This window comes from Festucalex cinctus, chromosome 3 (genome assembly GCF_051991245.1).
Source record: "Festucalex cinctus isolate MCC-2025b chromosome 3, RoL_Fcin_1.0, whole genome shotgun sequence".
NCBI lineage: Eukaryota > Metazoa > Chordata > Actinopteri > Syngnathiformes > Syngnathidae > Festucalex > Festucalex cinctus.
In genome coordinates this window covers 19,467,847-19,480,621 of record NC_135413.1, presented here as the reverse complement: position 1 = coordinate 19,480,621, position 12,775 = coordinate 19,467,847, and the positions used below count along the sequence as shown (strand labels likewise).

At 38.9% G+C, this 12,775-nt stretch overlaps 1 protein-coding gene across 1 annotated transcript in view; it reads right to left on the bottom strand.

Annotated features, from left to right (window-relative positions):
• Nucleotides 1–12,775, bottom strand: part of necab2 (N-terminal EF-hand calcium binding protein 2) — a 94,167-nt gene that overhangs the window by 74,812 nt on the left and 6,580 nt on the right. The window lies entirely within an intron of this gene.

The window sequence follows — 12,775 nt, the reverse complement described above, 5'->3', positions numbered from 1 at the left end:
GTCTTCTGGAGAGACGCGGCAGTGTGAAAGAATTAAGGGTGAAAACACGGGTTTGCTGCTGACAGAGAGAGAAAGAGAGAGAGAGAAATGTACGTATGTCTTCTGAGGTTTTTACAGTGTTAATCTAAACCAGGCATACTGCATCGTTCTCCTTGGGCCACCAATCCTTCATGAATTGACCAAATTTCTTGATGACAATTCTTGTCCTAGAACATTTGTGCTTTTTTTTTATTTTATTTTTTTTATTAGTTGATTTTGCTGTTGTCCCCACATGTCTTTTCTTCCCCTCATGCTGTTTAAGCTTTAGATTTGGGGCTCTACATGATGGGTTGTCATAGCAACAGGAAGAATGGGGAACTGACCCTGCTTTCAGAATGAGGGCACCACCGTATTTCTGATGCTGTACCAGTAAAACACACGCACACAGACGCGTACATACACAATACAGTAGTTCTGTTACTTCATCTTCTTGTCTTATTTCATTCCACCAACTCTAAACCTCCCTTATCTTTGCCTCTGCCTTATTATTAGCTGTCTTGTCTCACACAGTGTTTGCGTGCGTGTGTTCAGATGATAAATGAGGAACAAAACTTAATGTCACTGATCCGTCAGCTTCTTTCTTTCCTCCGAATCAATCACCACATCCCGCAAGGAACACACGCCACAGAGAGATTATTTTGCATCTCACTCCGCACCTGCTCAAGCTTTGTTTTAAATTAACTAAGAGGATTGTTTCGCTGCTCCATTCCGAGAGTGACAGACTGCTGTTAGGTTATCAAGGCACCTAAAGGCCCTACAGGGATCAATCTTGTTTGAGCTTCACAGCTTTCACGAAATCTTGTCTTACAAGTTCATGATAGTTTTACGGGCTGGTATAGTGGAATCTCCAAGGTTAAGCGCGGGTGAGGTTACGCAATTTGGAAGGGGATCAAACAGTTGTGACTTTGTGATACCACTACACAGAGAAATGTCTACAAAAAAAGTCTACATGTTCAATGAGGCCAACTATATATCATTTCAAAACTGTTTTCACCATTGAAGTTACCTAGACCTTGTACAACTCAATCGAAAAAAAATAATGACATGTTTGAGAGGGATGCCAGAAATGGAAAAGATCGGAAGAAAGGTCATCAGTGAGGCTGCCAGCAATATTGAAGGAGTTGCATGAATTTATGGGGAATTTAGTGCCAGCTGTTTGGCACATATGACAACAATCTTCCGTTTTCTTCATATTTCTGGGCTGTGGGGTAGAGTGGCAAGATGGCCTTAACTTACAATGTGGTGGGGGTCGATCTTGAAATTTCCCAAACGTATGAGGGAAAATCGTATAGTTCAAGTAAAGGTTTATTTGGCTAGGACGGGATAAATGATTTAGTCAGCATCCAATGTAAAATTGTCATCAAAAGAGTGACCTACTTGAGACTTGTATGGGACTATGTGTGTTCTCACTTTCTCCACATTTTGAGTGCTGTGAATGCTGTCCACATGCACATGTATTCTTAATTGTAATAAACATGAACTGAAACCAGATTCAAGACTAAAAATGCACCCCCCAAAAAAGGAGGCAGAACATTTGAATGCACTGCAGCACATTGCAAGTTTTCTAATTTTCTCTTTCTCAAGATCATTTTTCCAATTTGCACATTCAGTTGCACATTCAAAACTAGACTTTTTTTTTTTTTTTTTAAGTTTGGCAATTAAATGATCTTTTTTTAACTTCTTTTCTTTTCTTGGTTTCCAGTTCATTTTATCATATCATTTTTAATTTTATCATATCCTTTTGCTTTATTTTTTTCTTTTTATTCTATTTTCTTTTCATTCTTTTATTTTGTTGTCTTTTAGTTTTTAGCTCCAGTGTTTCCTATGTGCCTTTCCTCACATGGTTGCTCTGTGCCCTGCCATGTTTTTTTTTTTTTTTTTTTTTTTTTTGGTGGGGGTATGTGTGTGGGGAGGATGTTGGGGGGTATGGAAGATGCTATATAAATTGATTGATTGATTGATTGATTGATTAATGTCCATGCTGTCAGAATAAAACATCTTGATAGAATGCTGTAAATGTTTCCTGCGACGTCTGCTTGTCACAATTTCATCAAGAACTGATTCATTGGCTGAAGATTACATGTCAGAACACAGTCAAGGAAATGTCAGCTCAACGCTTTGGCATTTGAACCACTGCATTCTTTTATTTATTTTTATTTTTTTTGCTTCACCTGTCCAGCCGCAACAGTCAGACACTTTATTAAGTTGCATTATTGCATTGCATTATTAATGTGTATAATAAACTGCGGGCGGCACGGTGGGTGAGTGGTTAGCACGTCCGCCTCCCAGTACTGAGGACGCAAGACCGAGTCCAGGCTCTGGCCGTCCTGGGTAGAGTTTGCATGTTCTCCCGGTGCCCGTGTGGGTCTTCTACGGGTGCTCCGGTCTCCTCCCACATTCCAAAGACATGCATGGCAGGTTAATTGGGCACGCCGAATTGTTTCTAGGTGTGCTTGTGAGTGTGGATGGTTGTTCGTCTCTGTGTGCCCTGTGATTGGCTGGCAACCAGTCCAGGGTGTCCCCGAAGCCGGCTGGGATGGGCTCCAGCTCCCCCGCGGCCCTTGTGAGGAAAAGCGGTAAAAAAAAAACGGATGGATGGATAACTGCATAGTGAAAAATGAGTTCTGGGTGTGTACTGTATGTCTCGTTTCGCTAAACCTTTTTGTGCAAAAACCCCAATGCAATTGAGTTTAACCATCAGTAAACTAAAAGCAATTTCCAAAACAAAGTTGAATTGGAACCGGAATACAATTTTTCTTTGTGATTATGTTTCATCGCCTCAGTGAAAGATAATTTCCTGTGTGTAAACAACCAGCATCGGTCTGTCTTTCCAAATAAAGAGATGAGACACAGTAGATGATCACCTTTCACTTCACTCTTATCTATTTTGTGGCACAGCGGAGAGTAGAATACGGTAATATGTAATCATCATCAATCTGCTGGCTGAACATAATAATGTTATTAGATGAGTATGGCAGCACAAAATGTTACTGGGAGGAGATGTTGTGCTTTATCTGCAGGCTCATGAGGAACTTTATGTATGTGTGTTTTGGGGGATGCGGTGGGGTTTTATCCTGATGATGAGCCGTCCTCTGTGATGGCGGATAATTGCGGTATTTTAGTATGGACTGAAAGAGGATATATTATTTCAACGCCTGCCTTCACTGCACATCCAACTATTTGAAACCCACTGGCAGCCTCTCCTGCTCCCTTATGGGAGGTCTCATTTGCACAAATGGTTTTATGGTTCCTGTTAACAGCCAGATCTACTACTTCGCCCGCCAATAATTGACTGCCATTGCCCACAACGGTGCTTTTTAATGCAGCGTGATGATGTTTAACACATTCATTGCCAGACCAGAAAAAAAAAATGCATCATTTGACGTCTTTTTCCGTCAATGGCAGTGAATGAGTTAATGGCAGATAATGGAATGTCAGTTTGTGAAACCAGGTCAGTTTAGCATGTCATGTTCACCTTTTGTTGTTAACATGGTGCCCTGACGGCACTGCAGATTAATGAACTTGCGGAACTGGAGAATGCTCGTTTGTACAACTAGATAGGCTTATGTCATGTGTTAAAATTACCTACTGTCCGTTTTATATTATTTGGCCTGCTTTTTGTTAGTTACACAATGTGTCATTTTCGGATGACTGAAGCCATGTTTACAGCTTCCTTTTACACACCGCCGGCACACCTGACAATTTGGTGGCTCACCCTTGTTTGTAATTGTCCTTGTGTGGTTTTAGCATATGTAATACTTGTGAAAAGCATTAAAATAAAATATTAAGGCTTAATGTTCCGTTCATATAACATTCTTCCATGCTTAAGGTGTGAACCCTAACCCGAAGTAAGACGTTTTGTTGAATATTTTTCCATCAAAAATGGACGTTTAAAAATCGATTCAGCCGCCTATTGAATCGATTCGAGAATTGAGCGATGTAGTATCGCGATATATTGCCGAATCGATTTTTTTTTAACACCCCAAAGAACCAGTATACTGTATGCATGAAATGAATACATTTTGAGCGTGCACACTCCTTTTCAGGGTCCCAAAAGAACTGAGGGTGATTCTGGTTAACATAAGATGGTCCATAGAGGATACAGAATCACCACTAAAACCCACAAGAGGAAAACACCTACTGTATCTGTATTGAAAGATAAAGGGTAAAATGAATCTAGCTCATTTGCAACCCATGAAATGATTTGACAATTCAAAGCAACAATTCATTTTGAACTGACTGGAAAAGCTCCAACAAATTGTGCTGCTGTGACTGATGTTGAGTGCCAGGTGGTGAACACGACAACAAAAGAAAAGCCTGGCAGTAATATGGCATCACCTGTGAGGTTGGATTTGAGGTGCAGTTCCAGTTTGAAAATGTAATATCAAATTAAAATGACAATACAATTAAAATGATTTACCGAAACAGACTTTAGTTGCTTAGTGCCAGAGTCACATCGGTCTCACACATACAGACATGACTCAGATATGTTCCTGTAGACTCCAACTGAAGCATTATTGCCTCCAATATGGTTTCCTTTTGCTTGTTCTTTTGCACAATTTTATAAAACATACTTAACCAAAACCAGTGCGATGCATATGTAATTGGGGACGCTATGTGCTAAAGCCAAGAAAGAACCAATTAAATGAGGATTATCCAATGTTTTCTTTTTTTTTTCTTGGTTGTTCTCTTTTATTACCAGAGCAAGAGAGGGTGTTTTTGCTTTAGTTTCACTATGAATACTGCTTGATCTTAGTTACTCAATTTAGGCATATGCTACAAATGGGCACCTCAAAATTCTTACCATTTAATGCTGATACAATTTAGTAAAAACTAATATTTTTATTTAAATGATAAGTTTGCGTCTGACTGGTCAAATACAAAAAAATAAAAAAGCATGCAAGTCCATATGAAACGTATTGCATGTCTTTACAATATGCATATTGCATGAGCCAACATCGCAATATCAATATTTTTTCGATATATTGCCCAGCCTTGAATGATAGTCTGTATGAGTGTGCGCTCACTTTTCGCTGGTGATACATTCCACGCCCGCCCGCAATAGTTAAAAAAATACTGTCACCTTTATGAGCTCTTCTTACGGGGTTGCATAAATGAGCGGCCTCTTTGAAGTTAATTGCCTACAATTTCACGATGTGTTCAAGAATCTTCTCAAAAAGTAGAAGCTCAACGTCCATTGCGGAAGACAATCCTACCATCTCTGCTCCTGCTCGTCCGGGGGAAACTAAAAATAGAGATCCGGACGTAGACGTCACACGTCCCAAAATGGGCGTTTGCGCAGCCATTTTGGCAGCATAGTGTCATGACTGTGTTTTGTTTGTGGCAAATGTCTGATAGTTGACTTTATTTGAACTGATGCTTTGTTTGTGGCAAATGTCTACTGTTTGGTTTTATTTGACTTTATTTGAACAGTGTTTTGTCTGCTTTTTTTAAGGCAAATGTCTAATGTTTGTTTTTATTTGTTTTATTTTAACTGATGCAATCGGCTTGTAACTATGTGATGTCAAGAATCTTTAATCTCCCTATATGGTTAGACGCCAGTCAGCAGCGAATCAGATAAATCCATGTTAGTCCTGTTTCAGCGACCTATCAGGGTTACCCACATGTCTATCCACAGCCAATCAGATCCATTCACTGTTTATATATATATAATATGTGAAATGCGAAGTAGCGAGGGACCACTGTGAGTATTTCCCCACAATGCTATGCTCCATTTCTGTTTCATGTACTCCCATCCTTCAAGTGTGACTGTGCTGGAGCTGGTCGGATTTCCAGTTATTGAAAAAATGACATACAGCAGGCCCAATGTCACAATCTTTCATTAAAGTTTAAAGATGAGCAAGTGTCTATAATAGACCTTGCAGACATCCTGCCACATTAATGGGACAAGAACATTAATATGTAAAACTTTTAATTCATAAAATGATCCCTATTTAGCATCCAAGTTATAAAGGAACATTTTCAAACTTTTTTTTATCTCAATTTGGTCTCACCAAATTAAGCCACATTTTGACTTTATAAAAGTGGAAGACTCTGACCCAGAACTAATTACCTGGGTTAAGCAGGGGTTATCTTTGTTGCTATGGAAACAGTAGGTCAGAATGACACTCAAGGGGGGAAACATGCACGTTGTAATCGGGGCAACAGAGTGGTATCTAAGCAAATATGGACGTGGTATTAGATTGGTGTTCGATACATTCTATTCAGACCTCCTTCACTCTTAACTCTTAAAGTTGAGTAATGAAACATGTTTTGTAAAATAAATAAATGTCACTCTTGGGTGTGCGACTGTTAATTATGTATTACATGCTCTCACACACACACATTTCAGACACACCCAGCAATGCCATGTTGCTAATGATGACATGTAAATGTCATGTCTTAAGTCCCCCCGGTGCTTTCATCTCAAAACAGAAGACCCCCACTCTTCTAAAAATACACACTGTCGTGTGCAGCGCTTCCAACCGGAGTACACACATTCTCCGCTGAGTGGAAGCGCCCAACCGTTAACTCATTAGGAAAGAAGAAGTGGGGAATCGACAGCTGCAGCTGCAGATTCTGTTCTGAGATGGAGAACTAACACTGGGCGGCTTCTGATCATCAAGGACTGCCAATCAACCGCTGTAGCTTTGCTCACCATGGCAACCCTGCTGGTTGTGAAACTGACACGCCTCGCTTTACAAGCACTGGAGTAGATACTTCCCAGACACTTCCACAGCTTCATTGAATGTGATTCTGCAACTGGCCACCTGACTAAACTGAACGACCAGGTGAGAAAGGCCTTAGACAGGGAGGTGGACCAGGAATCCGATGGTCAATCTGGCATAGCTCTGTGGAAAGAGCAGTAAGAAAACCATCTCTGCAGTCATCCAAAACGGAAGCTACTCCTGTCGCACAAAGGAAGCTCTCAGACGATAAGAGACAAAATTCTCTGGGACGATTCCCAATCATGATGACAGAAGAATGCAGCAATGTACAGCGACATGCTGGATGAAAATCTGCTCCAAAGTAATTGGAATGTACTTAATTAGAACATCTGTGTTGGATGCACACTAAAAGATTACCGTATTTTCCGCACGATAAGGCGCACCTAAAAGCCTTCAATATTTTCAAAAGCTGAGCATGCGCCTTATAATCCAGTGCGCCTTATATATGGATCAATGTTGACCCGCAACAGGTCTCGCTGTCAAGACGCTATCGGCGACCCTGCACGATCGGTGACGCAGAAGATCCCGCCATCTTGGATCGCTAGCTAATACTAACACTTTACCTCAGAGTAAATAATCAAACAGCTGTTTATTCATTTTGGGAGTAAATGGAGTTGTCAGAAATGTGGTTTGTAATCTATTAATAAAGTTTGACTGACCTATCTGCCTGTTTTGTCGACATTCCCTTTAGCGCAGCACCATCTAATGGATGCATAACGTAACCCCAGCCTCTACTGTAGCGCCTTATATATGGAAAACGTTTTAAAATATGTCATTCATTGAAGGTGCGCCTTATAATGTATATATATATATAATAATATAATAACGCCTTATAGTGCGGAAAATACGGTACATTGAAATGTGGTATTGCTGGTGTCATTTGAGACTACAAGTTGTCTCATATTTGTTGATTTGCTAAAAGGTGGCTGTGTGGATGGAAAATTACAATACTTGCATTAAAAGTGACCTAAATTGCAATTTGGAAGGGTCTAGTTGAAAGGGTTTTCTCAGGGCAAAGGTTCAAACCTCAAAATGTTTCTATTTGGGTAGCCAACGCACCATACTAATGATGTTCAATGCCATTTATTTATTTATTTATTTATTTACTTATTTATTTATTCAGACTGATACCAGTACAAGTACTCAACTCTGTGGTCAATACTGATATCAAGTACCGATACCACTACTACTTATGATACATAAAATGACTCCCAAAAAAAACGTTGACAGATAATTTTAAAGAAATACCTATATATTCCAATACAGCATTTTTACAATATATACATTAGTATTAATTTCGTCAACAAAAACTAAACTTAAATAATTTCGTCAACACACATTTTTCCACTGGACTAAACTAGACTAGACCAGTCTAAAACCCTTATTTAATAAACAATAACAGGGACTAAATCAGTATGCATTTTCGTCGGCTAATGAAGAATTGAATTATATGATTTTGTAAAATTTTGTCTCTGCTAATCTGTCACGTCTGTGACACTGTCATGTGACACACAGCACAAACACATGGGACAGACAGGAGGTGGCTTCACAGTGAAAGGTTAAAAAAAAAAGGAGTAAATTATAGTAATAATTTAACATGAATCCAACGGCTATAACGTTCCAACAATAGTGTTAATGTCACTGCTAACTAATACTGGCTAACTTACAAGCTCATAGCATGGAGCCATAGTAGCCACTGTAATTGTGTGTTAAGTTGTTTTTCATCAAAAAGATGAGCAAATTTTATGTGCAATAGTTTTAGATTTGAAAAGGTTCAATATAATCTGCTGACAATAAAAATATACAGGAAGTAAAATGGTTGTTCTGAATAAAACCCGACTAAAATGTTGACAGTTTTTGTTGATTAAAACTAGATGAATAAAATTATGTTTTCTTGGACAAAAATAAATACTAAAATGCTAGATTTATAGTCGACTAAAAATGGAGTACTGGTAAATAAAAATGAGATGAGGTTGACTAACTGTGAAAAAAACTAACAAGCGTGACTGAAATTGGACTAAAACTGAGACTAAATTTAAAAATGGCAGACAAAATTAACACTAATATACATGTACAGTATCTAAACAATGGAATTTTATATTAATATGGTGAAGTGAAAAGTGAAAAGCCCAAGTATAAAGAGTAAATGGTAATTGGGAATGGCAGTGTCACGAACAGTTAAAATTCACCCACTTTTGGCGGGTTGGCGTGTGTCAAGTCTTGGCTAATTATCTTTAGGTCAGATGAGTTTGACATGACCATCCATACTGCAGTCACATCGAATGCATACTGTATATCCACATATTCACACCGCCATGAAATTATCAGACACACAGACGACCTAGGTCGACAGGAACAGATTGTAAACTTAGCTTCAGAATAAAATATTTCTTCCATGCCTTGTTAAAAAATGTCCTCTGACCTGCCCTCCATCCATGTTTTATTGAAAAACGTGTCAGACCTTGATCACAATGCAGGAAACGTCGTTGGAATAAAACGTCGAGTCATCTATGGCAGAGTGACGAACAGACCGTATTCGTATTGTACCTTCGAGCCTGAGCAGCCCTGAATCCTTCTTTAGCACCACCTCACCGTGATGGACAGTAAGAAAGCATGGGAAGATAAATAAGGAGAGGCAAAATGGCAATGTTTGAGGCAAATGGGCTGTTATGGCCACTGGAAACATTGGCTGTTTCATAAAGGCATGTGTGTACACTACCCAATTAATTATTGATATAAGGTTACACACAGGGTGCGATGCGATTATAAGCCACAGAGGCGAGCTACTTTCCGTGGTGGTGTCAGGCACAAAATGGAGGTGTATGGAATAGGTCGCGCTAGCTTATGTTTTCTGTATTTAAAGTGATATACAATATTATTAAATATACTTTTACAAATTAGATCCTCTGTCTTGTTATTGATGGACACTTCAGCCTTCTACAGTACTGTATTTTAATATTGGACATCACGTTTGGTACTTGCTAGCTAAGTAGCCTATTATTTTGGTGGTACTTGTAAAGTGTTTGAGAACCACTGTTGTTGTGTGGAAGTTGCATGTTTTCATGATAACAATCAGCAAACTAATACCGTATAGTGATAACATTGTATTGTAAGTCACTCTATTAATTAGCTCCAACAATCGTGATTGCGTTGTCGCCACACCAGGACGCAGTTCCACTCTACTGTTTGCTGTCAGCTGCAAGGCTGTGTTTGCGTCCAGGCTTGACAGCAAAGATAAACAAGCCTCCCGAAAACCTGTCTGCTCACTGTCATTATGCCAAACATAATCATGATGATTAGCAGACGCTGGATGAGTCACAGGACGCAGAAGGGCAAAGAATTAAAAACCCATCCGCTGATTGAAAGTCTGAAAATAATCAACCTTATTGTATATGAAGACAAATTGTATCAGAGGGAGGTCAAAGTCTACTAATGAAGTCAAACATACAGCTGAAAAAAAATGCAGCAATTTGTTTTTGTAGATGTCCCAAACTGACTTCAATACATCAAAATGTATTGACCTTCATATTAGTACACTACAAAACTGAAATCTTCAGATATAATTTCTTAAATTTAGCCTAAATTTATGTATTCTGCTTTGACAAGTCATTTTACTTAAACTGAAATTGTCAGACAAGATCATTCTGCTTATTATTGCAATTTAAATTAATTAATTATTTTTTATATTGCTTAGAATATTGTTTTATATTGTGTTTTTCCTTAAGATACTTATTACTTAATTATCTTATTTGATCAAGCAGTCTTGGCATTGAGTGTTAACAGTCAGTTTTAAGTAGTGAGGCTTAAAACTGAACTTTTCCATATTTTAAGGTGACATAAAATCCAACATCAAAGGCCCTGAACTGGGGTTTCATAAGTTGAATTTTCTTATTTTAAGATGGTGCATAACCTACTCATGTGATAAATGGAAAAAATACAAGTATGAAAACAATCAGACAAAAGTGCAATATAGTGCAAATGGTTCGTTTCCTTCTTTTTTCTTTAAATTTCTTTTTTTGCAGTGTGAACATTACAAGATGCTGTTGTTTATTTTCTTAGTTCACACAAAGGGTTTCACAATATCACCCTTGTATAGTGCATTAAATGCAGGTGATCAGGTGGTGGAATTTAAATTACACAAAAAAGGTTGTGATGTACAGTAATCAATAATATGTCATCATGTCACGGAGGTGCATTCATCAATTATTGGTGGAGGATTGGCGGATGTCTAACCAGCAGTGTTCACCCAGCTCAGATAGAATCTGCTCCGCAACCACGTCTCTGGTTTGGGAGCGTAGAGCGCTTCCAGTGAGCTAAAAGTCCAGATCTCCGAAAGAGGATGCTTAACAAACAGTATACTTAACACATTCACTGCCAGCCCAGCAAAAATGCATTATTTGACGTCTTTTTCCGTCAATGGCAGTCAATGAGTTAAGATGAGATGTAACCAAAATTGACGGATTTTGAAGCAAAATTTGCCTTAAAAAAAGAAAAAGGGAAAAAAGGATGCTGCAATATAATCACAAAATATATTGGCACATTGTGTTTAAAACATTCACTGCCAGCCCAGCAAAAATGCATTATTTGACGTCTTTTTCCGTCAATGGCAGTCAATGAGTTAAAAGCCCAGTCTGCCGTTTTCACTCAGGAAAAGGCACTTTTTAAATGCAGGATTTAAACAGACAAACTTCTTCTCAATTTACAGCTCTGGGCTTCTCTTAATGTCTGGTGGTGATTTTGTCCTAAAACCAACCCCCCCAAGCCTGTATTTTGCCATTTTGTGTTTGTTTTGTAAACAGCAGGACGTTTCTGTGGAAAGACAGTGTTTATTCCCCTCCAGCCAATCGCCATTTTTTTTTTCACTCACTCATTCACACATGGAAGCTTCTGTGAGTAAGTGAAAAAAAAATAAAAAATCCGTACGTGCTGTCAAGTTGCCGCGGGAGTGACGTCACACAGCCGACAAATTTGCCCGGCCTCGTCTGCGACACGCCACCCCCAGCTCTGCAATTGGCTGGAGGGGTGTAAACAATGTATGTCCACAGAAACGTCCCGCTGTTTACAAAACAAACACAAAATGGCAAAATACAGGCTGGGGAGGTGGGGGTTTAGGACAAAATCACCACCACATATTATGAGAAGCCCAGAGCTGTAAATTGAGAAGTAGTTTGTTTAAATCCTGTATTTCAAAAGTGCCTTTTCCTGAGTAAAAAACGGCAGACCGGGCCTTTAAGTCATGTGGAAAATTGATCGATTCATTGAAAAATAAAAATCTAAGTAGTGACCTATTTAAGTTTTGTATGGAATTCCCCTTTTAACTTTTCAAAATCTGCTCAATGCATGAAGGTACTGCAAGAAGAAACTACAAAGGAGGTGCTGCCAATTGAATATTTCATAGTTCAAGGCTACTGCAACACTGCACTAGCCGCATAACAATGCCTTTAAAGTCAGATTACAACACACACACACACACGCCCATGCGCTCACACAATTCTTTCTATACAAAGTCACGCAACCAAGCTTGAACACACTGATGCATTAAGCTTGTGTTACAGACGAGCGCCAATAAAAATGCCTACTGAAGCATGTTGTGTACATTTGCTGAAATCGGGGATGTATAATATAGAGGGCTACAGTTGCACGCACCTTTACACATTTGAATTGCAGTACGATTCTACAATTAAAAATGTAAGGTTAATCTGTCTAATGAAATCATCATTTCATTGACTCTCTTGCTCGTTTTGCTCTGTTCATTTCTTTGTTGTTGTTACTGTTGTCACTGCCTTGCTCCAAATGTCTTTGTTGTCGCTCCCCAAAATATGCACCTTTCTCTCGTTCCATGTCCCTCTCATTAAAACAGTTCCCCGGTCTTCTCCCAAGAGAGGCAGGATAAAATTAGCTCCTTTTCAACTTGCACTTGCTGGTTCCTTTCCCTTCTTTCCCAGTCTGCTTTCCATACATCAGAGTTTCCTTATAATATAACCATATTTCCTCATGGAACCAAACCC